Raw genomic sequence first — 23,889 nt, 5'->3', positions numbered from 1 at the left:
GGCATTAAAACCGTCTTGTTAAACCACTCTGAACTCCACAGCTCTTCCAAGGGGCATTGAAATGTTGTTTTTCATTACCTCTAACCTCCACGACTCTTCCAACGGGCATTGCATTTCCTCCTAATTTTAGTCAGCTTTTGCTTTTCAATGCATAGGCAAACACTAAGGGAGACCCACTCCCCAATAATGGGTAGAAGGTTTTTAGTACGCTGTAATCCACGTCTGTTTCAAGGGGCATTGCAGTTCCTCATAATTTTTGGAAAGCCTTCCATTCACTGCTTAGGCCAACAGTGTACAGGAGACCCAGTTGCTATAAATGGAAAAAACGGTTTAGTTAAGGCCCTCTGACCTCCATGTCACTTCCAAGGGGCATTGGAGTACCTCAAAATTTTTTGTAGGCATTGCACTCACTGTATGCCCTATAACTGTGCAGCCAAATGGCTCCTTTTGGTACAGAAACATATCCTACAAGACATGTGTGGTTGACTGGCCTGATATTGATGTGAATGGTCCCTGTTCCTCCTGCTCTTTCTCCTTTGCCATCACCTTATCCATCATTCATCACATGAAGCTTTGTTTTAACGGGAGTCATAGAACTGGGATAGTAGCAGGAAAACATTCAGCAATCCTCAGAGGAGGTAGGATATGCGCCAAAACACTGACCACCTCAGGCCTAGCCGCTACTACATACATGCGCTTGCATTCCAAGGAACAGAAAGCTAAGGAGATGGATGGCCTCATGATCATGAATAATTTACTCGTTGTGTAGGAGGCCGACCACTGCTGCTGTCTACCTTCTGAACTTTGTGTTGAAGCCTGATTGACCCAGGACCCGCAATCCTCTATGTCTGGAGGACGTGTTGCATCCCAGTGTCCAACTGTGTCCTGGCTTCCACAATATTAACCCACTGTGAAGGCGTCAGTGAGATGGACCATCCCTGGCCACATTCACTTGTCCACGTGTTTGTGGTTAGGCTGTCCTTCCCACTAAATGCACTGGGGAGGGCACAGGTAATGTTTTGGTATGCGCGCTTGTGTATAAGGCGCACCGGGACAAATAGGGGCGGCTGGGGACCGTTTATGGACACCCGGCCGCCCCCAGACGGCTGGGAACCGTGTGTGGGCACCCGGCCGCGGGGCGGCTGGGGATCGAGTATGGACACAAGGCCGCCCCCTGGCAGCTGGGGACCAAGAGTGGACACCCGGCCGCCGGGCGGCTGGGGATTGAGTATGGATACCAGGCCGCCGACGCAGCCATGACATGGTGGCCAGATTCCGCCTCCACATGCCTAAAAGGCCCAATTTCAAGTGCAAGCAAGCAAGCAGTATGGTATTGCAACCTGGGGGTGGGTGGGTGGCAGGCTGCATACTTGAGCTTGCATTGCAAGGAATGGGGGAGGTACAATTGAACACTGCCCTGGGACAAGGACTTGAACGGGGATAGTTGCAAGTCTGCAACGACAGGTGCAGGGCGGGAGGCATCTTCGCATGTGCCATGAACAGGGGGTTGGCGTGCACACACTACAGCGGAATGGGCTGTCCTTCCCACTAAATGCACTGGGGAGGGCACAGGCAATGTTTTGGTATGCGCGCTTGTGTATATGGCGCACCGGGACAAATAGGGGCGGCTGGGGACTGAGTATGGAGACCTCGCTGCCGAAGCAGACATGAGGTAGTGGCCAGCTTCAGCCTCCTCCAAACTAAAAGGCCCCATTTCAAGTGCAAGCTAGCACTATGGTATTGCAGCCTGGGGGTGGGTGGGTGGCAGGCTGCACACTTACGCTTGCATTCCAAGAAAATAAAGCAGAGGCTAACTTCTATCATCATCATCATGCTCCTCATCTTAACACTCTCAACTCCCCTGATGGAGAAGCCAGGGCTCACAGGAGGAGTCTGGTTGTCTGGTGGGCTCGTCCAATGCTGCCCTAAAGCAGGCCAAGCTAAGAAAAGTGTGGGGAGGTTACCGGGACAAATAGTGGCGGCTAGGGACTGAGTATGGAGACCTCGCTGCCGAAGCAGCTATGAGGTAGTGGCCAGCTTCGGCCTCCTCCAAACTAAAAGGCACCATTTCAAGTGCAAGCTAGCAGTATGGTATTGCAGCCTGGGGGTGGGTGGGTGGCAGGCTGCACACTTACGCTTGCATTCCAAGAAAACAAAGCAGATGCTAACTTCTATCATCATCATGCTCCTCATCTTGGCACTCTCAACTCCACTGATGGAGAAGCCAGGGCCCACTGGAGGAGTCTGGTTGTCTGGTGGGCTCGTCCTATGCTGCCCTAAAGCAGGCCAGGCTAAGAAAAGTGTGGGGAAGGTTACCGGGACAAATAGTGGCGGCTGGGGACTGAGTATGGAGACCTCGCTGCCGAAGCAGCCATGAGGTAGTGGCCAGCTTCGGCCTCCTCCAAACTAAAAGGCCCCATTTCAAGTGCAAGCTAGCAGTATGGTATTGCAGCCTGCGGGTGGGTGGGTGGTTGGCTGCATATTTGCGCTTGCATTGCAAGGAATGGGGGAGGTACAATTGAACACTGCCCTGGGACAAGGACTTGCACGGGAATAGTTGCAAGTCTGCATCTTCTGATGCGGCAAGGATCACTTCTGATGGGCACACTTTTAGGCAGTGACCTGGGTGTCAGAGATGCTTTCAGGGGTCTTCCCCATGCTGTTTCCATGTCTTTTCAGCACTGTATGTGACTCGCCCCCTGGGCCGTGGGGTACTCGGGACCGGGCCTTCTAGTGTACGGTGCTGATGGGGATAGTAGTGGCAACCCGGTCCCGTCGCTCAGGGTGGTCAGACCAAATGCTGTGGCAGTCTATTAGTATAGTTATGAATGTCCGACTACGCCACCCGTGGATTGCGTTCAGAGTGAACCGCCGCTGCAGGGCAGACCGCTGAGGCTGGTGTTGTGGGTGCAGCAGAGAATAGTATAACTCCCCACGGGAGGAGTGTAGCCTCAGGGCAGTGAGCGTAGATGGTGGGGGTTGTGGTGCAGGGGGTCCCAGTACCATTAGTGCTGGCGCGGTAAGAAACACAGAGACAACGCGTTGCAGTCCAGGGTCTTTTACTCACAGTTGTTATCCGAGTCACTTCTGCAGGGAATGACTGCCCGAGCCGAGCTGCGTCCACCAGGTGAGGAGCTCGGTCAACCCCCAGGCAATTCAGGAGTATGGCACAGGACCCCCTTCTGTCCTTTCTCCGGCCTCTCGTGCCCCACCAGTGACCACACTTCTGTCCAGCTGCCTCGTGCCTTCTCTTGGTGAAACCTATCGCCGGTTTCCCTGACCCTATGTGGTGCCTTCCAAGTGGGTGTAGCAGGGGGTCGCACCAATAGATGATCACGACCAACGGTCTTTGGCTGAGGGATAATTTACCTCCACCAACTTGGGAATCCGGTACCCTTATTCTGCCCGACACTTCACCCGTTATCTCGTGGGTTCTTAGGGTCCCTTCTGCCTTCTTGTTTCTGGAGCCTTTCTACTCCTCTTTCTGTCCTCTTTCCTTCCTTCTCCTTCTCCTCTCTTCCCTCAGGCTCTGGCCTCTGTGCTAGGCCTGCCCAGGGAGCAGAGCCCATGCAGCAGCTCTGCTCCCTGCCTTCTCTTCTCACAGAACACTGAACTCCCTCCTAAGATGGCCCCCACCTTTTTACCTGCTTCACTGTGTCTGAGCTCAGGTGACCTGCAACCAATGAGCTCCTTCCTGTGCTCCAGAAATTGTCCCCTTCTGCTCCTACATCACTGGGTTCTCTCCCCCCTCCCCACTCCAGCCAGGGACATGGTCAGATGTGCCTGCATATATATATATAAATGGGAGCACCGTAGAGCTGTCCCCCGGAAATGGGGTGTGTGTGGTGTATGCAGCTATCTGAGCCCTGGTCCATACTCCATCCTTACCCGGGAGTGGAATATCACACCTCTGGTTGAGGTGCAATACCCCAGTAGCAACCGAACCCTCAGGGCGCTACATATGCATGTGACGCGCCCCTGGGCCTGTGTCGCGCTGCGTTGCGCACGCGGGAGCTTACCCGGAGCCGGATCTGTTTAGGGTTGTAGTCTCGTGGCGGTGACCCGGTCCGTGCCCAGGGAGTCAAACTGGACGGCAGTCTGTTAGCGGTAGAAAATGGTTGATGACTACGCCACCCGTTGAATGCAGCCAGGGGGCTGCTGCTGCAGGGCAGACCGCTGAGGCCGGTGGAAGGATGGTGCAGCGTGATAGTATAACCCCCAACGGGAGGGGTATGGCCTCAGGGCAGCCGACGTGGATGATGGGGGTAGCAGGAACCACTCAGAGACGGTATGGTAGCGTTCAGGGTCTTTACTGGTAACAACGATAGACCCTCCCGGAGTACTTGCTAGCGAACGGGGCCTGGTCAGTCCTTGAGCAGATGGGATCTCCCCTGGCCAGGCGTAGTTGTAGGCCTCCCAAGCTGACTGTACTCTTCTGGCTACCTTGCTGGAAGCTGATGTAAGTAGCCCACGTCCCTGAGTGTACCGTGTGGTGCTCACCCGTATGGCCGGTGTCTGGGCCTTCTAATGGCTTCCGCTCCACGATGGCGGTGCTGGTCCCACGCGTGTGACCGGGCCTTCGGGCTTCTGGGCCAGGGGACCTGAAATCCCCTGCCTGACGGATTCTGCTGCTGGGTAGAAGTTAGTCCCCACAGCCTCGGACTCCGGGTCCGGTAAAGAATCTTCTTAGTCAGGGCGAGCTCTTTAGCTGCCAGCCCCTGACTCCTTGTGACTCTGCTGCTTCCTATGCTGCTCTTGTCTCTACTCTTCCTGGACTCACTAACCCTGCCTCAGCCCCGGGTTTATACAGGGGAAGTTCTTCCCCTCCCAAGGCTGGGCAGGAGGTGTGGCATGCACAGGATCCCTGACCAAAGGACCTCCCACCTGCTCTCAGACGTAATATCTCTATCACTGTGACAACCAGACCCCTGGGGTGTCACACTCCCCCCTAGTGAAATTTAGTACTCCGGGACTAAACACTTTTTAGAAAAATATAACAAGGTATATCAAAGAACAATAAAATACAATAAGGAAACACAATAAGATGGTCACGGATGTCCGCAACCGGGTGCAGTCTTTGAAGAAAAGCAAAGGTGTCCATTTCACCAACACAGGGAGACGTAACCAGGTAGGGGTCTGTCCTACCCCGAGTCCTTAACAGTCTCTAGTCCATCCTGGGTTACGCTCCAACTATATACAAAGGATTCCCGGTAAATCCACCGAAGACTCCTAAAAACAACTAGAAACACAAAATTACACACAAGCAACAATAAACAGGTAAACATTGTAAAACAACTTAAACATTTAGATCCTCCAACGTGCGGGTAACTGGCCTCTAGTGGCCCTAGTGGACCTACGGAGCTGACTGTCTGGCCCTGAACTACAGGGTGTAGGAGCTGTCAAGGGTAAACTGGGCAGCTGTCTACCGGCTCTTTGTCTCACTAGGGGTACGGCAGGCTCACTATAAGCAGAGGGTGGATTCTCCTGTTCCGCTTGGGTGGAGTCTTCTGCCTCCTGGACCGGCTGCTCTTCCAGCTCTACCCGTTGCTCCGTAGGTTCTTGGGATGATGGTTGGAGGAAGGTGAGTACGGGTACCACAACTGCACCATTGACTTGAGTCCAAGACCGAGGGAAGTCCCCGAGCACGGTACTAACCATATCTTCCCTTTCTTCCACGGGTCGATGGTCTTCCTGTTCCTCCTCAGGGTTCCTCAGTTGTTCGGGGCACTTCTTCAGGTGGTCCCGGGATACAATGGCTGTGGTTTCCCCTCCGTCTTTACTGATGGTACAGACCTTCGGGTTCTCGTGGCTTGAGGGCAGTACGGTGTACGGGTCCTTCTCCCACTGGTCGTCCAACTTGTGGAGCCGTCTCTTCCTCTTCAAGACCTGCTCTCCGGGTACCAGGGGAACAGCGGGAGCATACTGGTTGTAAGTCTTCTCTTGTCTTTCCCTAGCCTGACAGAGACTTCGCTCCACGCTCTCCTGTACTTTCCGGTACTGCTGCTGCCTCTCTGTGTCCCAGTCTGTTTCTGGTGAAGTGTCCTCGGGCGTCAGGACTCCCATTTCCAGGTCAACAGGTAACTTACCAGGTCTTGCCCTCATTAGGTAAGCCGGGGTACAGTTGGTGGAACCTACCGGGATGTGGTTGTATAGGTCCACCAGATCGGGCAACTTCTCAGGCCACAGACTGCGTTCTTCCAGGGGCAACGTTTTTAGAAGATCCATTACCACCTGGTTCATTTTCTCACAAAGTCCATTAGTTTGCGGATGGTAGGGTGTCGTCCTTATCTTCCGGCAGCCATACAGATTGCAGAATTCCTGGAAGACCTCCACTTCAAAGGCAGGTCCCTGGTCCGTCAACACTTGGTCCGGGTACCCGTGTGGACGGCAAAAGTGCTGCTGGAAGGCTCTAGCTGCTGTTTGAGCCGTTAAGTCCTTGACGGGGACGACAACCAGAAACCGGGAGTAATGATCCACGATGGTTAACGCGTAGACGTAGCCACTTCTGCTGGGGGTCAGTTTTACATGATCCAAGGCTACCAGTTCCAACGGTTGCCGGGTGACGATGGACTGCAGGGGAGTCTTCTGGCTGGCCCGGTCCTTCCTTCTCAGATTGCACGGGCCACAGTCTCTGCACCACTTCTCGATGGTTCCCCTCATGCCAACCCAGTGGAACCGCTCGCGCAGCAGGAACTCCAGCTTTTTCCACCCGAAGTGTCCAGCTCCGTCGTGGTATGCCTCCATCACCATGGCTGCGTCTCTTCGTGGCACCACTACTTGCCAGAGTAGTTCATGCGTCCTGGAGTTAACCATTCTGCGGCACAACTTCCCCTTGTAAAGGAACAGTCGACTCTTCTCTGCCCATAGTTGTTTGGCTTCCTCTGGAGCGTCTGATTCCAGGCTAGCCTCCGGGCGAGTCAGCATCTCCTTCACCAGTCGGACGGCAGGGTCGCTGTCTTGCGTTTCCGCCCAGTTGTAGTGAGGTAAGGGGTTCAACGTAGCAGCCTGCTTACTCCTTACCCGGTGGGAATACTGGATAGTCCCATGACGGTGGAACGCAGGGAGTTCAACTTCTTCCAGTCCCTCCGGATCTTCTCCTCCGTCCGGCAGGTTGGGCATCCTGGACAGGGCGTCCGCGTTGGTATTGGAGCGCCCTGCCCGGTATTTAATTGTGAACTCGTAGTTGGACAGACGGGCCATCCACCTCTGCTCCAGGGCACCGAGTCTTGCCGTGTCCAGGTGTGTCAGCGGGTTGTTATCCGTGTATACGGTGAACCGGGAAGAAGCGAGGTAATGCTTAAAGCGCTCGGTGACTGCCCATACCACGGCCAGGAACTCTAGCTTAAATGAGCTATAATTCTCGGGATTCCTTTCGGTGGGTCGCAGTTTTCGGCTGGCATAGGCGATTACTCGCTCTTTCCCCTGCTGAATCTGGGACAGTACGGCTCCTAGCCCGACGTTACTGGCGTCGGTGTAGAGGATGAAGGGCTGGCTATAGTCCGGATACGCCAAGATTTCATCCCCCGTGAGGGCCATCTTCAGCTGGCGGAAGGACTCTTCCTCTAGCTCTTCCCATTTGAAGGGCGGCTTCTGGTTCTTGGCCTTCCGGGACTGGCCTATCAGGAGGTCCTGCATAGGCGCCGCCTTTTTGGTGAAACCGGGAATAAACCTTCGGTAGTAGCCTACCAACCCTAGGAACTGCCGCACTTCTTTTACGCTGGAAGGGCTTGGCCATCCTTTGATTGCGGTGATCTTATCGGGGTCGGGAGCCACTCCGTCAGCGCTCACCACGTGTCCCAGGTATTGCACCTTTGGTTTCAGGAGGTGACACTTGGAGGGTTTCACCTTTAGGCCGTAACTCGCCAGAGCTTCGAACACCTCCGCCAGGTGTTTCAGGTGGTCCTCATAAGTTTTGGAGTATACGATGACATCGTCCAGGTACAACAGGACCGTCTCGAAGTTTCTGTGGCCCAGACAGCACTCCATTAATCGTTGGAAGGTTCCTGGGGCGTTGCAGAGTCCGAACGGCATGCAGGTGAACTCGCTAAGTCCCATCGGGGTGGTGAATGCGGTCTTCTCCCGGTCCGCCTCTGCTACAGGAACCTGCCAGTACCCGCTAGTGAGATCCAAGGTAGAGAAGAAGTTAGCAGATCTTAAAGCAGCCAATGACTCCTCTATCCTTGGTAAGGGGTACGCATCCTTGTGTGTGATACGGTTGATTTTCCGGTAATCTACACACATCCTCATGGTGTTGTCTTTCTTTTTGACTAAAACTAGTGGGGCTGCCCAGGGGCTACAGCTATCCTGGATTACCCCAGCCTCCTTCATGTCTCTAAGCATCCCCTTGGCGTGTTGGTAATGTGCAGGGGGTACGGGTCGATACCTCTCTTTTATGGGAGGATGATCTCCCGTGGGGATGCGGTGTTCTACCCCCTTGACTCGCCCGAAGTCTAACGGGTGTTTACTAAACACTCTCTCATACTCTTGAACCACCCGATAGACTCCTTGTTTCTGGTGTGAGGGAGTGGAGTCAGTACCCAGATGTAGTTGCTGACACCAGTCCTCCATGTCTTTCTTAGAGCCGTTACCTTCCTCCGGGTGAGATGGAGGCAAGGGTTCCACAGATTGTATAGAATTTTGATTAGTGGTATATAATTTGGCTAGCGTGGCATACCGGGGCAGGTACACTTCCCTCTCCCCGATATTTATTATGCGAACGGGCACCCTCCCATGGCGTACATTGACCACCCCCCGTGCTGTCAAAATGGTGGGCCTACTGTCTGAGTAAACTGGTTCTACCATTGCCTGGTAATCTCTACCTCTCAGACCAATAGCTGCCCGGCACCAAATCATCATTTCACTTTTTGGGGGCATGGCAATAGGAAAAGGGTCACACATTCTTACGCTACCAATCTCACCGCCGGAGAGTTCCACTTGTTGCCGTTGCATCAGTGCCCGGATCTCTTTCTGGAGCACCCGCTGCTCGCCGGAGCTGGCATTCTTGGCAACCTGCTGTAAAAGGAAAATCACCTCTGCAAGACAATTTTCAATTACATTAGTTCCTAGAGTTATTTTTGGGTGACTCTCATGTTTGTCAATATCTACAATGATCAGTCCCTGTGCGGCCAGTTCGACTCTACCAATTTTGATGGTCACCTCCTTAAATCCGATCTGTGGCACGGGCTGACCATTGCTGGCGATGATACTCAAGTCGTCGTCAGGGTAGCGGGTAATATCCGAGTCATTCCAGTACTGCTTGAAGAGCACGTACGGGATGGTGGTGACCTGTGACCCGGTGTCCAGTAGGGCACTCATGGGAATGCCATCCAGTACCACAGGCAAGACTGGACGTCCTCCCACATATCTGTCGCGCCAGTTCGATGGGCCTGGTGATCTTTTTCCTGGGGGTTGGCCCTCTACCCCAGGTTGTGCCCGTTTAAAGAACAGTACCTTTCCATATGTCCGGGTTGATTGCAGCGGCGGCAGATGGGTCGTCCGTCCTCGCTGTATCGGTCACTGGGTCTTCCTCTGGCCGGTGGGGTCCTCCTTGGTCGACGCCACGGGATGTCCTCCGGTCCGGATGCCAGCTGGATCTTCCCTGGAGTGGAAACCTGTAAAGACTGCACAGTTCGGGTTAGCGCAGCAACGCTTTTAGCTAGCTCTTGGACCTGATGGTGTAGGTCTGGAGCCGGGTCATTGTCCAAAGCCTGCGCATCAGCTCCCACAGGCCCTGCTGACAAGGGCGCCGCCTCCTGGTAGTAAGTGGTAGTGGGGCGTCTGTGGGTCACAACGCCACCTGGTGCCGGTTCTCGGAGCACCCGGATGGCTCTGTCCTTGAACTGTGCAAAGTCCAGATGGGGATCCTGTAAGGCCATTGCCCGCAACTGGGTTCGGTGGGCATTGCAATATAAACCCTCTATAAATTGTTCAGTCAACAGCCTGTCCTCGTTTCCCACCCCATCAGGGTCGGTCTGCTTTATGGCCCTCAGGGCCTCTTGTAGGTTTAGTGCATAGTCCCTTATACTCTCATGCGCTCGCTGCTTGCACCCGTAGAATCTAAGCTTAATCTCGGCTGAGGTGCGGGTATCAAAGGTGTCCTTCAGCCGGGTTAGTATCCCTGCGACAGTCTTCCTCCCAGGTGGCCAGGATTTTACTTCCCTTTTGGCTGCCCCGGTTAGTTGGGCCACCAGGATGCTCACTTTTTGCTCTTCTGTGAGGGGGTACACCTGGAAGAGGCTATCCAGCTTTTCTCTAAAGTCATGCAGGGTATGTGACTCCCCTGAATACTGGGGTAGCCAAGCTGCTCCCGGGATATAGGGCATGGTGAAGGGCATAACTGCAGCAGCGGTAGCGCTGGCGGGGGTTGGGGCAGTGAAGCTCTCCTCCGTATCCGACATCTTCCTCCCCCCTAGTGGACCGTGGCCTACCTTGCGATGATCCTCTTCCGTAGGCCGCGGCTCCGCAGTGGATCGTCAGGGTTGAGGACCTTCCGTCGCGCTCCTGTGACGTCGGCGTCTGCTGGGCTCCTTCCAGGACCTTACGCAACGTCCGGACGTGAGGCGGGGCTTCAGTTCTCGCGCGCTTTCGGAGTCCACGCCCCTCTTCTTCCTGCGCGGCGTCCCCAAGATGGCGTCCAACGGCGGGAAAACTCCACGGATGGCGGGAAGAAGGCCGAAGATGGCGCCGGATGGCGGGAAACTTCACCGATGGCGGGAAGAAGGTAGAAGATGGCGCCGGATGGCGGGAAACCTCCACGGATAGCGGGAATCTTCACCACTGGTAAGTTTGAACAGTCTTTGCTTTTCAGGCACGCAGTACCCGGTGGTTGCGGGCACGAAATCCTGCCGACTACGCCAAAGTTGACGCGCCCCTGGGCCTGTGTCGCGCTGCGTTGCGCACGCGGGAGCTTACCCGGAGCCGGATCTGTTTAGGGTTGTAGTCTCGTGGCGGTGACCCGGTCCGTGCCCAGGGAGTCAAACTGGACGGCAGTCTGTTAGCGGTAGAAAATGGTTGATGACTACGCCACCCGTTGAATGCAGCCAGGGGGCTGCTGCTGCAGGGCAGACCGCTGAGGCCGGTGGAAGGATGGTGCAGCGTGATAGTATAACCCCCAACGGGAGGGGTATGGCCTCAGGGCAGCCGACGTGGATGATGGGGGTAGCAGGAACCACTCAGAGACGGTATGGTAGCGTTCAGGGTCTTTACTGGTAACAACGATAGACCCTCCCGGAGTACTTGCTAGCGAACGGGGCCTGGTCAGTCCTTGAGCAGATGGGATCTCCCCTGGCCAGGCGTAGTTGTAGGCCTCCCAAGCTGACTGTACTCTTCTGGCTACCTTGCTGGAAGCTGATGTAAGTAGCCCACGTCCCTGAGTGTACCGTGTGGTGCTCACGCGTATGGCCGGTGACTCGGGGCCTTCTAATGGCTTCCGCTCCACGATGGCGGTGCTGGTCCCACGCGTGTGACCGGGCCTTCGGGCTTCTGGGCCAGGGGACCTGAAATCCCCTGCCTGACGGATTCTGCTGCTGGGTAGAAGTTAGTCCCCACAGCCTCGGACTCCGGGTCCGGTAAAGAATCTTCTTAGTCAGGGCGAGCTCTTTAGCTGCCAGCCCCTGACTCCTTGTGACTCTGCTGCTTCCTATGCTGCTCTTGTCTCTACTCTTCCTGGACTCACTAACCCTGCCTCAGCCCCGGGTTTATACAGGGGAAGTTCTTCCCCTCCCAAGGCTGGGCAGGAGGTGTGGCATGCACAGGATCCCTGACCAAAGGACCTCCCACCTGCTCTCAGACGTAATATCTCTATCACTGTGACAACCAGACCCCTGGGGTGTCACACATGTGTCACACAGCACATGGACAGATAAGGTTGTAAAATGTTAAAATGACATTTCCCGGTGAATGCATTTGTCACGGTTGAAAGCAATACAAAAGTGCAAAAACGCATAAAAAATGCTACTTGTGAACATAGCCCAAGGTGTGGAGGAGTGTTTTTGTTTTTGGTTATTTATTTTACCTTATACACAAGTCTTTACCCTGGAAAGGAAGTTCCTTAACATATTTCACAGGAAAGCAGTTTCAGTTTCATTTTTGAACGTTTTATTGTGAGCCCGTAAAAGTGGCTTAATACCTCTGACCACGTTGTTGACAGCAGTGACCTGGGGGTCAGAAATGCTTCCTGGGGCGATCCCCATGCTATCCCCATGTCATTTGAGCACTGTCAATATCGTTTTGGGCACTTTTTAGGCTTTCTACAGACTGCCGGGGGTGCCGCCGCAAAAATGCTCGGGGCTCCCATAGACTAACATTGGGCTCGTTGCTCTGGTCGAGCACCCGAGTATCACGGTGAGCCCTGCCCGAGCTTCGAGCACCCGAGCATTTTAGGGCTCGCTCAACACTAATTAGCATAGAAAATTCCTTAATATGCATAATAGCTTCAAATTATTATATTAAAGATGATATGTTTGTTTGATGACAAGGTTACACCCCGCATAGTAATATAACAAAGATTTTAAATCTCGGGATTCTACCTCTTTTCTTCATGTGAAAAAGCCAGCAGCTACCAAGTAGGCAGTCTGACAAAAAGGTATTTTCCTTAAAGGGTTATTCCCAGACTCACACTATTTTCTCAAAGCAGAGTAAATGCATAAACAAAAATGTAATAGTTGCATATCGGCTCACCAACCGTTAAAAAATGCCTTGAATTGAGGTGCAGTGCTCGGAGGCTCCAGACTGACTTCTGGGGATAAATATAGCAGCAAAATGGAAAAATCTTGCATCCGCAGGAAATGAGGTAAGTACAGTACAGACCAAAAGTTTGGACACACCTTCTCATTTAAAGATTTTTCTGTATTTTCATGACTATGAAAATTGTACATTCACACTGAAGGCATCAAAACTATGAATTAACACATGTGGAATTATATACTTAACAAAAAAGTGTGAAACAACTGAAAATATACTTATACTCTAGGTTCTTCAAAGTAGCCACCTTTTGCTTTGATGACTGCTTTGCACACTGTTGCCATTCTCTTGATGAGCTTCAAGAGGTAGTAACCGGAAATGTTTTTCACTTCACAGGTGTGCCCTGTCAGGTTTAATAAGTGGTGTTTTTTGCCTTATAAATGAGGTTGGGACCATCAGTTGTGTAGTGCAGAAGTCAGGTGGATACACAGCTGATAGTTCTACTGAATAGACTGTTAGAATTTGTATTATGGCAAGAAAAAAGCAGCTAAGTAAAGAAAAACGAGTGGCCATCATTACATTAAGAAATGAAGGTCAGTCAGTCCGAAAAATTGGGCAAACTTTGAATGTGTCCCCAAGTGCAATTGCAAAAACCATCAAGCGCTACAAAGAAACTGGCACACATGAGGACCGCCCCAGGAAAGGAAGACCAAGAGTCACCTCTGCTTCTGAGGATAAGTTTATCCCAGTGACCAGCCTCAGAAATCGCAGGTTAACAGCAGCTCAGATTAGAGACCAGGTCAATGCCACACAGAGTTCTAGCAGCAGACACATCTCTACAACAACTGTTAAGAGGAGACTTTGTGCAGCAGGCCTTCATGGTAAAATAGCTGCTAGGAAACCACGGCTAAGGACAGGCAATAAGCATAAGAGACTTGTTTGAGCTAAAAACACAAGGAATGGACATTAGACAAGTGGAAATCTGTGCTTTGGTCTGATGAGTTCAAATTTGAGATCTTTGGTTCCAACCACCGTGTCTTTGTGTGACGCAGAAACGGTGAACGGATGGACTCTACATGTCTGGTTCCCACCGTGAAGCATGGAGGAGGAGGTGTGATGGTGTGGGGGTGCTTTGCTGGTGACACTGTTGGGGATTTATTCAAAAGTGAAGGCATACTGAACCAGCATGGCTACCACAGCATCTTGCAGCGGCATGCTATTCCATCCGGTTTGCATTTAGTTGGACCATCATTTATTTTTCAACAGGACAATGACCCCAAACACACCTCCAGGCTGTGTAAGGGCTATTTGACCAAGAAGGAGAGTGATGGGGTGCTACACCAGATGACCTGGCCTCCACAGTCACCAGACCTGAACCCAATCGAGATGGTTTGTGGTGAGCTGGACCGCAGAGTGAAGGCAAAAGGGCCAACAAGTGCTAAGCATCTCTGAGAACTCCTTCAAGATTGTTGGAAGACCATTTCCGGTGACTACCTCTTGAAGCTCAATAAGAGAATGCCAAGAGTGTGCAAAGCAGTCATCAAAGCAAAAGGTGGCTACTTTGAATAACCTAGAATTTAAGACATATTTTCAGTTGTTTCACACATTTTTGTTAAGTATATAATTCTACATGTGTTAATTCATAGTTTTGATGCCTTCAGTGTGAATGTACAATTTTCAAAGTCATGAAAATACAGAAAAATCTTTAAATGAGAAGGTGTGTCCAAACTTTTGGTCTGTACTGTATATTAAAACATTATTTTATTAGCAACATAGTTAAAAAAAAGGGGAAAAAATGAAAAATCAAAACATACAAAAAAAAAAGGAAAAGGACATAACCACTCTTAGTCTAGGACTGTATGTTTTGATTTTTAATTTTTACCCTTTTTTTAACTATGTTGCTAATGAAATAATGTTTTCGTATCCTTACCTCATTTACTGCGGATGCTGGATTTTTCTATTTTGCTGCTATACAGTAAATTCATATGTGGCGCCCTGCTGCGCATTGGTGCCACAGAACCCAGAAGGGTGCGTTGATGGACTTCTCCACAAGAGGCCGTCACACATTCACACACCTCCACCCTACCACCTCAGACCAGCAGAGGGAGCCTGTTAGGGATATATATAGGGAGGGTGGAGCCAGGCAGTTGGTTTTTAGTTCAGTTCCTGCTCAGACACAGAGAGGGACAGAGCTCAGAGTGAGCTGAGAGCGTGCTGACGCTCAGAGAGCAGCGAAGAGGCAGCACGCTGGCTGCTGTGCTTAGGCGAGCCAAGGCCTACAGCACGTGTGAAGGCCTAGTGAGGGCCTTAAGTGGGCCGAAGGCGAAAGGAGAAGGAAGAAGTAGCAAGGGGGCAGAGGAGCATACCAGGCTCACCCCGAGATATATGCCGGACACCGGGTCCGCGCCTACAGGGACTCTTTACACCCAGTAGGGACTACCGGAACCCTTGGAGGACTACAGGTCCCAGGTTTGCCAAACGCTGGCTACAGTACCAGGGCTAGGAGTCACGGAGGCCCCAGCATCCAGGGAGAGTGATCTCCAAAGAGAAGGCCCTACCACCAGGTCAGCAGGTGCAAGGGAGAGAGAGGCAGTAACCAAGCTAGGCCTAGTTCCAGGCAGGCCAGAAGCTAAGCGAGAAAAGCCACGGATCAGGAGGCCCTATACCCGCTCACTGGGGAGAGTCCAAAAGTGCACCCTTCGCCCGGAGTACCCTGGACCATGCCTGCACCATCACCAGTAAAGGTACTGAAGCTTACCCCCTGTGTGAGTGTCCGTTTTTCCTCCGGGACCGTCCTGCCGTCTCTCCCCAGCATCCTCCATTGCACCCCATGCTGCCCTGGAGCTAGCTCTACCTGTGGAGAGCCACACCATCCCTGCTGCCGTAACACCCGCTCCAGAGGACTGCTCCGCAGCGGCGGCACCCTTTTTGACGCATCCCACAGGTGGCGTCACGAACTTTCCAAATCCCCTATAAATTTCCCTTTTTACTGACCGCCCTTGGTCACGGACCGGGCCAGCCACCGTGATATCCTCCACCGGCATACGCAGAGGCCTGGCTGCCGAGTACTCCCACGGCCCAGGGGCGCATCACATACCTATTGTTAAAATACAGACTAAACCTACCAACATTTTTTTCTTGTAACTTTGTGTCTTTTTTCATCTCTCTGGCCCTTGGTGCGTCCAGCTTCACGTAGCAAAATGAGTGGTCCTATTTTTATCTGCTAAAACTAAACTTCCCAGCAGCACTTAGTTTTCTTCATTTCAGAAGACCCCTCCACCCCTCATGAGAAGACGCAACTCTATGAGTTACCAACAAGCTAAAATAAGTGTAGAATCCATTTTATGCTACTGTGCACTGTCTGCTCCTGTACAGTGCCCTGCTTGACTGATTTTATCTTCTAGGATCTGCATCAGTATAGCTGCTTGTGTAGCTTTGCATCAGTAGCTCAATTCTCCTGCACTTCTCCACAATGGCAGCACCGAGTTGTTTGTTGAGTACTGCTGACAGATCAGTTTTGTGAAACTGCAAATGACGGTTTATTGATGCATACAGCAGAAGATAATCCTCTTTCGTATGAATCAACAGAAGAGATGCATTTGCAATATTATATCACTGATATCTCAGAAGCAGGTAACAAATACAGCTCAATTAATCTCAGCCCCTGTATACAGAACCCTCTCCTGCAGTATATATATCCTCTCAGCCCCATCCGGTAGAATATCTCTCCTCACAGCCCCTCTATACGCAGTCCCATCCTGCAGTGCATCACTCCTTTCAGCTTTTCTACATACGGCCCATACAGTACATTATTTGTCTTAGTTAACATCACACAGACATGTGCTAATAGTAGAAGCACAGGTAATGAAAGATATATTAGAAAAGTGATTGGTCTCCTTCCCAGACCTTTACACACTTGTAAAAAGAAGAGGAGAAGCTACATAATGGCAGACAACATGGCCCGGTCCCAACTTTTTTTGAGATGTGCTGCTGCCATTAATTTCTAAAAGAGTACATATGTATTCTATGAACACTTCAAATTTGCTTTGTAATTTTGGGACATTATAACTTAGCCGTCTGGATTGTTAACTGTGACTTAGCATCCAAAGAAGAATAATGGACTTGTGAGACGTGCAGAGTTATTTTTAACCTTTTCAAAGTAAATAGCGTAGAGCAGTTTTCTGGAGCTGGCTGCTGGAACAGACCATGGCCACGATGTTTCTATTACAGCTTATTTGTAAGCAGTCACACACTTATACATCTAAGATGATAATTCCCCTCGTCTTGATATGCTCTTAGATATTGGCACGGCCTGTGAGAACTGAGCATTTCCTATGCAGCCTTTGGATTGCTGTGACACACATGCTGCTGTAACAGCTGTCCTTGATAATTTCGGAGTGTTTTATTTTTTTGTTAAGTTTTTAAATACTCTCAAGTAGGAATGATATTTTGGGAAACATGCATTTTCTTATTCTCCATAGGCTAAATGTCATGCATGCAAGAGTCTTTATATATCAATATTTAAACAAAGAGCAGATGGGAGCATTATGCAGAGACAGGAACGAGGAGCAAGAGGTCAGACTGGGAAATGGGAAAGAAATCCAGTCGCAAGTAAGAAAGTATACCATTCATGGGATTGACAGCTAATATGGGCCTTATACAGTGGCCTAACTAGAGTCCAATGGGCCCTGGTGCAAAATTTGGACCTGGGCCCCCACCTGCATGTTGGTTAGATGTATGGGTCCTTGTAGCTTTCTCGATCCTATAAAGACATACATGTTTCCCCAGCATGTTCTTATATCCCCAGTCCTGGCTCCTTCTTGCAATAATCTTTCCCGTACTGGGTCTCTTCCAGTAATAATGCCCCCCGTCCTTGGCCCCTTCCTGCAATAATACCCCCCATCCTGGGCCCCTTCCTGCAATAATGGCCCCCCGTCCTGGGTCCCATGCTATAACATTTTACCCCGTCTGTAATAGTAATTCCCTTTGCACAGGTGTAAGGGGGAAGACCGGGGTGTAAGTGCTTTCAGAGCAAGGGATCCGGAACTGCCGGGGCCGTACCTCTTGTTGCAGGGGGAAGACAGACTGCAAGCAGAGGAGTCATGTGACAGGGAAGCAGGGGGTGTGTCGAGAGAGAGCTGGGAGGTCAGATGACAGAAGGACTCCTGGTGTGACGAGAGAGAGGGAGAGACGAGGACATTTGAGCGGGAAAGCGGAGCTGAGTCCTGCGGAGCAGAGCAGTGTGAGAGGGTCCAGGCTCCTGGCTACAGGACCTGGAGCAAGGGATCCGAGTGCAGTGGACCGGAGGAGTCAAGCTGACTGTAGGGAGAAGAGACGCAGGGTCCGTGGAGCTGAGCACGTGAGGTGCCGTGTTATGGACTAGGGGCTCAGCGGGTAAAACCGGAGACCGCCCGCTGCCGCAAGAAGACGGAGCATTGTTTGGGCGGGGAAGCCTGAAGACAGCGTCACCAGCACCAGCTGGCAACTGCCTTGTAGAGGATACAAGTCAGCTAAGTGAAAAAACTGTCGTTTGTTACCCGTTTGACTCTGCTACATCTAGTTAAACTGTAAACTGTCAGTTACAGACTAATATCTGCTATTTCCCCATATTTTCCCCTGTTACTCTCTGCGTGGAGATTCATCTTGCTATCATAAACTTTCCCTGTTTATTAACCCTGTATTGGCTGCTCTGTGCTTCTGTGTCACTGCATCTAAAGTACCTGTGTTACATTTGGCGTAGTCGGCAGGATGCAGTCGTTAGACACACACTGCAGAGCAGTCCATCCTGGGAGCCCCTAAATCTAGCTTGCCGCTGGGGGCCATGCTCAGCATTCTCCCAAAGTTCACCGGGGACAATATGATGCTGTGGGACTGGATTGAGAGAGTTAGGAGTATGTTACGTATGTGTGGCACCCCAAGGTTCTGGTTGCCACAGTGGTATTGCTTCCCTCAAAAGAGGTGATGCCATGTCTGGAGGCAAGCAGGGGTTTCCTGGTCAGGAACATAACACATGCAACACTTCCTGGCTTCAGACCAGCAAGGGGAGGCCCCTCCCCTTGGCAACTGGATCTGGAGGCGGGGTTAGTTTAGCTTAGTGTCTGGAGTCGAGTTTAGGACACTGAAGAGAGAGGAGCTGGAGATAGCTCGTCCTAGCTGGACTGCTCAAGGAACCGGATACCGAAGTCCGAGGCTGTGGGGGATTCCAGACACAGCAGCAGATACCGCAGGGCAGGAGATTGCAGGTCTCCTGGCCCCATCAGAAGCCCGGAGGCTCAGCAGCTCAAAGGGACCAGTACCGCCACAGAGGAGCGAGGAATCCACAAGGCACGAGTTGCCAGCCATACGGGTGAGCACAGCACGTTACACTCAGGGACGTGGGCTACAACACAGCTATAAGCAGGATAGCCAAAGAGCATAGTAAGAACGGCAGGCCTACAACTCCACCTGGCCAGGGGGACTCTATGCTTGCTCCCAGACTGACCGAAACCTTATTACTAGCCAGTACTCCCGTTGGGGCCTGTATAATTGCCATGAGTAAAGACCCTGGGACTGCACTATCTGACTCTGTGTCATTACTGACTACCTGCACCATAACCACCATCATCTACACTCGCTGCCCTGGAGCTACACTCTTCCTGTGGGGAGTTACACTACCTTAGCTGCTATACCATCAGCTTCAGAGGACTGTTCCGCAGCGGCGGTTCCTATTGACCGCATTCCACAGGTGGCGTAGTCGGACATTAAACACCTTTACACATAGACTACCCTTGGTTTGACCGCCCTGGGTCACGGACCGGGTCGCCGCCATGGTCACTACAACCCCCAGCGTCTACAGGCCCGGATCCAGGTTCCCCACGGCCCAGGGGGCGCGTCAATTTTGGCGTAGTCAGCAGGATTTCGTGCCCTTTACCACCGGGTACTGTGCGCCTTTACTAACTGTGTCACATACCGTGGTGAAGATGTCCCATCAATTACCGCTATTTCCCGCCATTGGCCGCCATTTCCGGATCGCCGCATGGGAAGAAGAGGGGCGTAACCGCTGGAAGCGCGCTAAGCCCAAGCCCCACCTCACGCACTGACGCAGCGCCAGGTCCTGGAAGGAGCCCAGCAAGCGCTGACGTCAGAAGCAAGCGACTCCAGGTCCTCAAAGGAGACCATCGCCTGCGGAACTGCGGCCCACGGAAGCAGAGTGAAAGAAGGTAGGCCACGGTTCACTAGGGGGGAGGAAGACGCCCAATATGGAGTGAACTTCAGCCGCAGGCGCAGCCGCTGCCGCGGTAATGCCATTCTCCATGCCATATATACCGGGGGCGGTGTGGTTGCCCCAGTACTCAGGAGAGTCACACACCCTGAGTGACTTTAAAGAAAGACTGAGCAGCTTATTTAAAGTGTATCCCCTGTCCAAGGAGCAGAAAGTGAGCATCCTCATAGGCCAGTTGATTGGTGCAGCCCAGAGAGAAGTGAAGTCCTGGTCAGCCAGAGACAGGGACTGTGAAAGAGATACTGGCCCGCCTAAAGGACACTTTTGACACCCGTACTACAGCAGAGATAAAAATGAAGTTTTATGGGTGCAAACAACGGGCGCAGGACAGTGTACGGGACTATGCTTTAAACCTGCAGGAGGCGCTGAGGGCCATCAAACAGGTAGACCCCGACAGTGTGCATGATGAGAACAGACTGTTAACTGAGCAGTTTATTGAGGGGCTCTTGACACAGCTGCTCATAATGGCTCTGCAAAATCCCGATCTGGACTTTGCACAATTTAAAGACAGAGCCATCCGGGTGCTGCGAGAACCAACACCAGGTGGCTCTACATCTCACCGGCGCCCAGCTATCACCTACCACCAGGAGGTGGCACCCTTTTCCCCAGAGCCTGTGGAAGCTGATGCACAGACTCTGGACAATGATCCGTCTACAGACCTGCACCTTCAGGTCCAAGAGCTGACTAAAAGTGTAGCTGCACTAACCAAAACTGTGCAGTCCTTGCAGGTGTCCCCCAAAGGGAAGATCCAGCTGGCTTCAAGTCCGGAGGACATTACTTGGCGACAACAGAGGAGGATTCCACCAACCAGAGGGAGGAACAGAGACCGCTATGACCAGGATGGACAACCCATCTGCCGCCGCTGTCACAAGCCAGAACATTATGCAAGGTACTGTAATTTAAAATGAGCAAAACCTGGGGCGGAGGGCCAACCCCCAGGCATAAGACCACCAGGCCCACACAACTGTCATTCTCTACCAATGCTACTGGACTGATTCAGACATTACCCGCCGTCCAGATGAACATTTAAGCATTTATGCCAGCAATGGTCAGCCTGTACCTCAAGTGGGTTATAAAGAAGTGACCATAAAGGTTGGCAAAGTGGAATTGCCGGCGCAAGGAATGGATAATTGTTGACATTGATCGCCGAGAAAGTCATCCCATGATAACCTTAGGCACTAATGTTATTGAAAATTGTCTTTCTGAAATTATTGTCTTGTTACAGCAGGTTGCAGAGACCGCCAGTTCCAGTCAGCCGCGGGTTCTGCAGAGAGAAATCAGAGCCCTGATGAGAAGACAACAGGTAGAACTGTCTGGTGGTGAAATTGGCAGTGTCAGGATGAGTGACCCGTTCCCCATTGCCATGCCCCCAAGAAGTGAAATGTTGATATGGTGCCGGGCAGCAATCGGTCTCAGGGGTAGAGATTACCAGGCTCTGGTAGAACCCGTATACTCTGACAGTAGGCACACCATCTTGACAGCCAGGGGGGTGGTTGATGTCCGCCATGGGAGAGTGTCAGTCCGCATCCTAAATATTGGGGAGAAAGAAGTCCATTTGCCCCGGTATGCTACCCTTGCCAAATTATTCACCGTCAGCAACAATTCTATAAAAACAGTGGAACCCTTACCTCCATCCAAACCGGCGGAGGATAATGGCTCCAAGGGACAGATGGAGGACTGGTGTCAAAAGCTACACGTGGGCACTGACTCCACCCCTCAGCACCAAAAACATGGAGTATACCGGGTGGTCCAGGAGTATGAAAGAGTCTTCAGCAAACACCCACTCGACTTCGGGCCGGTGAAAGGGGTTCAACACCATATCCCCATGGGAGATCATCCACCCATTAAAGAAAGGTACCGGCCTGTACCACCAGCACACTACCAAAATGCCAAAGGGATGTTACGAGAGATGAAGGAGGCTGGGGTGATAAGAGACAGTTGTAGCCCCTGGGCAGCTCCATTAGTCCTCGTAAGGAAAAAAGAAGGCACAGTGAGAATGTGTGTAGACTACAGGCAAATTAACCGCATTACACATAAAGATGCATACCCATTACCCAGGATTGAGGAGCCACTAGCTGCATTAAGATCTGCTAATTATTTCTCTACCTTGGATCTCACTAGTGGGTATTGGCAGGTTCCTGTAGCAGAGGCGGGTAAAGAAAAGACCGCATTCACAACGCCGATGGGCCTCAGCGAGTTCAACTGCATGCCATTCGGGCTCTGCAATGCCCCAGGAACCTTCCAGCGGTTGATGGAGTGCTGTCTAGGACATAAGAACTTTGAGACAGTCCTGCTGTACCTGGATGATGACATAGTATACTCCAAGTCCTATGAAGATCACCTGAAGCACCTGGCAGAGGTGTTTGAAGCCCTAGCTGGTTTTGGCCTGAAGGTGAAGCCGTCAAAATGCCACCTGTTGAAGCCCAAGGTACAGTACCTAGGTCATGTGGTCGGCGCTGAAGGTGTAGCACCAGACCCTGACAAGGTCACAGTAATCAAGAACTGGCCAAGACCCTCCACTATCAAGGAAGTGCGGCAGTTCCTCGGGTTGGTGGGCTACTACCGAAGATTTATCCAAGGCTTCACTAAGCTGGAGGCACCCATGCAGGACCTTCTAGTAGGCCAGTCCAGGAAGGCCAAAAACCCGAAGCCTCCATTCAAATGGGATAAGCCGGAGGACGAATCCTTCAGCAGGCTGAAGATGGCTCTCACAGAGATGAGATCCTGGCCTACCCTGACTATGGCCAACCCTTCATACTCCATACAGACGCAAGTAACGTGGGACTAGGAGCGGTGCTGTCCCAGATAAAGCAAGGCAGAGAAAGAGTGATCGCCTATGCCAGCAGGAAGCTCCGGCCCACAGAAAGGAACCCCGAAAATTACAGTTCCTTCAAGTTGGAGTTCCTCGCCGTAGTCTGGGCTGTGACAGAGCGCTTCAAGCATTATCTTGCCTCCTCCAAATTCACCGTCTTCACGGATAATAACCCGCTGATGCACCTAGACACTGCGAAACTTGGTGCCCTGGAACAAAGATGGATGGCCCGACTGTCTAATTATGAGTTCACCATCAAGTACCGGGCTGGGCGCAAGAATGCAAACGCCGATGCGCTGTCCAGGATGCCTAACTTGCCAGATGGGGGAGAAGACCCGGAAGAGCTGGAGGAGATAGAGATCCCCTCTTTCCACCGTCATGGAGTAACCCAGTGCTCCCATTGTGTGAAGAACAGGTGCTACGCCAACAGAGAAGCCACCTTCAATCCATTGCCCCACCATGGATGGGCAGAGACACAAGATAGTGACCCGGCTGTCCGCCTAGTCAAGGAGTTGCTGGCACGAGCTGACTCGCACCCTAATCCAGATGCTCCAGAGGAGACCAAACAGCTGTGGAAGGAGAAGGGGAAGCTATTCATCTATGAAGGGAAGCTGTGTCGAAGAGCCATCAACTCCCAGACACATGAATTGGTCTGGCAGGTGGTAGTCCCGAGGCGGGATGCGTCAATGGTCTTGGAAGCGTACCACGATGGAGCAGGGCACTTTGGCTGGAAGAAGTTGGAAGTCCTGCTGCGTGAACGGTTCTACTGGGCTGGCATGAGGAAAGCAATCGAGAGGTGGTGTTGAGAATGCGGACCATGCAACCTGAGAAGAAAAGACCGTGACAGCCAGAGGGCTCCCCTGCAACCCATCATCACCAAGCAGCCACTTGAACTGGTAGCCTTGGACCACGTGAAGCTAGCCCCAAGCAGGTCAGGCTATGTCTACGCCCTCCCCATCGTAGACCACTACTCCCGGTTCCTGGTAGTAGTGCCAGTAAAGGACCAGACGGCTCAGACAGCAGCCAAGCTTTCCAGCAGCAGTTTTGCCGCCCGCATGGTTACCCAGAACGTGTGCTAACTGACCAAGGTCCAGCCTTCGAAGCGGAGGTGTTCCAGGAATTCTGCAATCTGTAC

Source organism: Phyllobates terribilis, unplaced genomic scaffold (assembly GCF_046119375.1).
Source record: "Phyllobates terribilis strain yellow unplaced genomic scaffold, ASM4611937v1 Scaffold_1__5_contigs__length_1240528914, whole genome shotgun sequence".
In the NCBI taxonomy this organism is placed as follows: domain Eukaryota; kingdom Metazoa; phylum Chordata; class Amphibia; order Anura; family Dendrobatidae; genus Phyllobates; species Phyllobates terribilis.
Note: the sequence above shows the minus strand (reverse complement) of the source record.